The sequence below is a fragment of the Eutrigla gurnardus genome (assembly GCF_963514095.1).
Source record: "Eutrigla gurnardus genome assembly, chromosome: 9".
NCBI lineage: Eukaryota > Metazoa > Chordata > Actinopteri > Perciformes > Triglidae > Eutrigla > Eutrigla gurnardus.
This window is the reverse complement of record NC_139923.1, coordinates 18,993,726-18,999,725: the sequence shown is the minus strand read 5'-3', so window position 1 is coordinate 18,999,725 and position 6,000 is coordinate 18,993,726.

The following is a 6,000-nucleotide window of genomic DNA, read 5'->3' as shown; positions in this document are numbered from 1 at the left end:
GTATAATAAAGCTTATTCTGGTAATAATTATGTGCAGGAAGCTACAGTGCATATGTGTTATCATGATGAACACAATTAGACTTTTTGTTTCAGCAAAGGTCAAATATGATGGCTGGTTTCTATTTTGCCTTTAATTGAGAGAGACTCCTCTATTTCTGATCTTCATTCTTACGACAGATTTAAAGCCTGATACAATGCAAGGTCAAGCACATTTAACCCTGAACATTTTGCTTATTCCTCTGTCACATCTGCATCATCAAATTAATGTCAAATAACCCCCCTCCCCCTCCTGAGCGGGTTAACCATTGTAACACACAGTGGGGAGCATCCAACAAGTCTCTTTTCATTTACTTCAAAAAGGAAGGCGGAATGATATGGGCCAAAAGTCTTAATACAGCAATCTTATTTCATAGAGGAGACTACCCTTTACCCTCTTTTTGTGCCTGTGAAGTCGATTTGAAGTCACGGTTAGTCCTTTTGATATAAGGCTTGGTCAGACCAATTTGCCACCTGGTGAGGAGGGGGACGAAGGGAGGTACATTTTTTAATTGTCAGGTCACTTGGTGCAGGGACAGAAGATCCTTTGGGCACATTGTCTGTCTTTGTGTAAGGACTAGCCATCTGAAATCCCCCACCTCATTATGAGAGCGGGAAGATTAATTGACCAGTTCACTAACTGGCAGCCTCAAGACGAGATCAACTTAGCAAAGGAACTCACCAATTTAGACTGGACTACGGCACCTTTTCTTATACCACAAGTAATTCTTTTTATTATCATGCGTCTCTATAGTCCTGTGAGGAAGATCAAGGCTAAGTTGCCCTTTGTCAAAGGCACATAAAAAAGACTAGGCTGTGACAGCATGATTTAATGTTATTAATAGCATGGGTTACTCCAAGTTCCGTAGAGCACTGCTCCATAACGATGCAGTAAACATGTACTTGCATGAGCAAATCAATTTAATCAACAGCACTGTAATGTATATGATCAAAATCTGCTGTAAATGTTAATGCAGTAGGTTGTTAATTTTGTTTTTTTCCCTACAATATTCCTATTATTTTCCAGTACCTATTCTGACCTAACCTAATAATAAAAAAACACATACATTTCATGAACCTAAGACTATTACAAATATAACAACTGTGTTTGTGTGTGTGTTTGTGTGTGTGTGTGTGTGTGTGTGTGTGTGTGTGTGTGTGTGTGTGTGTGTGTGTGTGTGTGCGTGTGTGTGTGTGTGACACTTGCAATTATTTTCCTTTTCAACTGAAGGCCATACCAATTTCCACTATAAACTGCTGCACTGATGTGACATTTTGGCTGAGATTAACCTCAAAATGGCACATTCTTTATTTCCTTTCCCTTATAGTGTTTACATCATCTTATTAATCTTTTTCTTGAGATTTCAATTGCAGTGAATGATGCTGTAACAATCATTCAAAAACACACACAAGCAGCTGAATTCACACCTGTGATTTTTCAAAAGCTGCCGTGATGTAAGCTTTTCAAAACAGCTTTAAAGCCTTGAGAAGCACAACAAAGTGCATTTACTTTCATGATCACATTTGTCATATTCATAGTATACGGCGTATCAGGCCCACACTGTCGTTTATATTCTTCAGCAGATAGGTTGTTGTTGTCAAACCACCATGTGCTGTGGTAAACCTAACTGGAGGGGATGGATATGTCATGACCACAGAGGTGTCAGGGATCTGGTGCCAACACCTGTCGGTTCCCAGGGAGCTTGCATCTCCAATAACAATACTGACTTTGACATGAAGCATACAACACATCCATAAACACACACACACACTCTCTCTCTCTCTCTGTCTCTCTCTCTCTCACACACACACACAACACACACACAACACACAACACACACACAACACACACACAACACACACACACACACACACACACACACACACACACACACACACACACACACACACACACACACACACACACACACACACACACACACACACACACACACACACACACACAATGCTTTGAGGGGGAACAGAGTGCTGAAAAGATGTCATCATCACTCTCTTCAGGAGCCCATTATGGATAGGAAGCTAATATACTGTGCAGATATTCCAGCATCTTTTTCACCAGGGGCTGCATACATCCCTTGTGGGTGATCGGTAAAATTGGTTGACATTTTCTTGGCTCCAATTAACCTTCGATTTGACTCTCAGTTTTGGCTGTCTTCTTTTATTGTCTTCTTGAAAAAGTGGCAAAGGCATAGCACTGTTGGATACAGAATCATTGTTTCCCAAAGCTGACCATTTCCCTTTTTTGGCCTAATTGTTCCCTTTCCCTGTGGATGACCACCAAATGGACAGAAGATGTACTTCATCAGTAGGTCGCGGCATTCTCTACAGAAGGTTAATTTGTATTGCTCTTTATTAAATTGTACAAAATACCTTTTGAAATGAAAGATGAGTGCCACTATGTTTTGTTCATGATACAACTGGCAGATATAGAAAACTAACATATTCATATCATGGCTCACCATTTTGTCCCTTTGTAAAAAATATTTTTTTCAACAAAACAAAAAATGTTTTAATCAAACAAAATGATTTGTTTTCTTCGTTTGAATATTAAAGTCCATTTTTTTATCACTACAGATCACCAGGACGTTTACTTTATCTCGAACGATATTAGTTGTGGTATTAGTGTTCAGCCACTTGTGTTTATCTGGATTACTGCGACCTATAATCATGTACTTTGCTGTATAGCACCTCTCCCCCTATATCTTCTTATCCATTCTTTACCATGGTTCATTCAGAGGTCACTGGCTGCTTGTGTTTTGAAGGATTTTCTGCATGTAAAATCTAATTTGATAATGTCCTCCTTCATTCCTTCATGTCACCAGTCAGTCGTGAATTGTCGGGTTTATCCTCTCAAATGAGATATAGGAACTCTAAGTTCCTCATTGTGTTCATTTTTATATAGACTACAATAAGAACAGGGGAATGTACTGGTTTAGAGGATTATACCAGGACTCAGGCTCCTAGACTACAACAACAAACTTTATCTACTCACGAAAAAATTGTTGTTGGAATATTTTGGATTTGGTTAAAGGAAAAAGTTATTGTTAATTGTAAACAGAATGTTTATGGGCTGTTTATGAGCAGCTCTCGTCACCTTGTTGAATTAGTAATGATGTTTGTTATGCCACTAAAATACTTTATGATACACATACCCAAGATTTGGGTCAAGTGTGATGGTTTTGGTGACATATATGGTAGGAGTGTGAATCTTTGGCTTCACAGCGATTCGATTCGATTAACGATTAGTTGGCGATTCGATTCAAGGACAATTTCTTTTTTTGGAACGATTTGATCTGTAAACGATTCCATTCGATCAAAATTATATATCCATGAAATAAACATCCAATAATGCGAGTGAGACTATCTGTATTCTTCTGAAAGTTGAAAACAGACAACAGAATTACTTATTAAACAAATTAATTCTATAAAAAAGTAGTCCTGCATAATATTTTATGCTGAATACAACAATGTAATTAAACATTGCTCAGTTATTTTGAACATTTTTCAATAGGCTGTATGCTGGCAGGGGAGAGTCTCAATGCATCGCATGAATCGTTACACTACTAATATATGGTATTCATATCAGTTCAACTGCCACATACATCTCTATTACAAAACTCAAACTCCTCACTGTCTTTAAAGTTAATTTAAGTCTAGTACTGTGGGTATCCATCACCTTGTTATTGAAAGCTGTCAAAACATTAAAAAATGTATGTGTCAATAACAAGAAGTAATTTACTCTGTAGAGATTGTAAAGATTTCTGTAACATAATACAATGTTTGTGGCATTTCATACACACTCGGCAAGCCCGACGCAACAAACATTTCCTGTTTTTGCCCTTAATTTACTTTCCAAATGTTAGCAAAACAGAGTTACATTACATTATCTACAGTCTGTGTTTTTTACCGGGTCTTCATCAGGTAAAATGCAACGTTTTTTTTGTGTTTTCTACTTTACGTGTCACTGTCATTGCTTACTCTCAGGAGTAGCCATCAGATCCATGATGACATTTTACATGATATATCCACTATACAGCATAAAGAGCCTCTACACAATCAATATTTCAATGCATCTCATTCTCCCCATCGCCAGTGACAATTAAATGGCAGGCAAGCTTAGGTCTTGTGGTTCAACTAAGGCATAAAACCATATTGCAGTGCCTGAACACAACTTGTATACATTATTAAAATCCCACAGTTACAAGCTCACACTCACAACCACATTGCAAAGGCAGCAACGCTCGTGACTGCAGTTTGAACTCACAATGAGGATACCAAGAACTACAAGATAGCCCCCTCTCAGAAGGCGGTTGTTTTTTGCAACACAGCCCATTACATGAAGCCTTTTGAACCAACTCAATGTTTCCTTGGGGTGTACAGGCATTGGAGGTGCAGTGAAATGACCATGACAAGCATGACTAGAGTATTCTACATTACAATTAACAGTGTATCCGTTAAAACAATTCTTGTACTTAGCCACAAACATTGCATTTGTTGAAAGCTTCCTTTTCCATCTTGAGACTGTGTTGCATAATTTCAGTATTCAGCAAGTCACTCAAATTGTTAACTGTTTTACTTCATGAGTAGGATTCCTGAATTAGTAACTCGGCTTGCCACTCTCTTGGTATAATTTACCTTGGCTTTTACAAGCATTTCTAGACTGGCCGCATCACGGAGATCAATGGCGCATCCTGTTTGAAAACCAAAAGGCAGGGCTTCTCTGAAAATCGTGGCTCTTTGCGGTGCTTCCAAGCCCACCATGAGGTTTTCCTAAAATTACTTGTTTGATAGAAGTTACATACTTTCAAATTTCCCTGAAATATTTAGCCTAATATATAATTTACAGTGTTCAAAGACAACATAGTCACATTCCAATCCCAATCAGAATATAGATAAATACTAGGGGTGTAACGGTACATGTATTTGTATTGAACCGTTTCGGTACGGGGTGCTCGGTTCGGAGCGGAGGCGTACCGAACGAGTTTCCATACGGACATATTAAGTAGAGGACCGCATGTGTGGAGCATGCTGCAGCCGCACATGCGCAGTTGCGCACACCGCGACACAACAAACGGCAGTAGTAGCGGACGTCATGGCTAATGCCGCTAGCGTTGGCAACAAGCCAGAGTTGGAGGACCCTCCCGCGACATTAAGGTCTCCCGTTTGGGAACACTTCGGCTTCCCGGTGAGATATAAACAGGGACAAAGAGAGGTTGATAAAACCAAAGCGGTTTGCCGACATTGTTTACGTGAGGTCGGGTATGTTTCTAGCAACACGTCAAACCTGCTGACGCATTTGAAACGGCACCACCCCCACGTGAACATCGCGACAACGAGGAGAAAGACGTTAGTGCAAACACAGCTCCCCTGCGCATTTAAACAGCCTCTCCCTGGTGAGTCAGATTGGGCTAAAGCCATAACAAATGCCGTTGGTGTTTTTATAGCTGCCGATTTGAGACCGTTTTCAGTGGTAGAGAACGCTGGCTTCAAGCACATGTTAAAGGTAATTGAGCCCCGATATCAATTACCTTCTCGCCCACATTTTAGCCAGAAAATCATACCGGGCCTTTATGAAAAAACAAAATCTGCTGTTACCCAAGATCTGTCCTCTGCATCTGCCATTGCACTCACAACAGATGGATGGACATCCAGAGCTACAGAGAGCTACATAACTGTGACTGCCCATCACATCACCCCTGAGTGGACTTTAGCAAGCCATGTTCTGCAAACTCGGCCCATTTATGAACAACACACCAGCGCAAATCTAGCAGAGGGACTTAAGGGGACTGTGTTGGAGTGGAAGCTCGAGAGGCCAGGAACAACAATTACTGTCACAACAGACAATGCAAGGAACATTGTAAATGCAGTAAAAGAAGCTGGTCTGGGCCCCCAAATTGGATGTTTCGCTCACACAATAAATTTAGCTTCACAAAAAGCAACAGG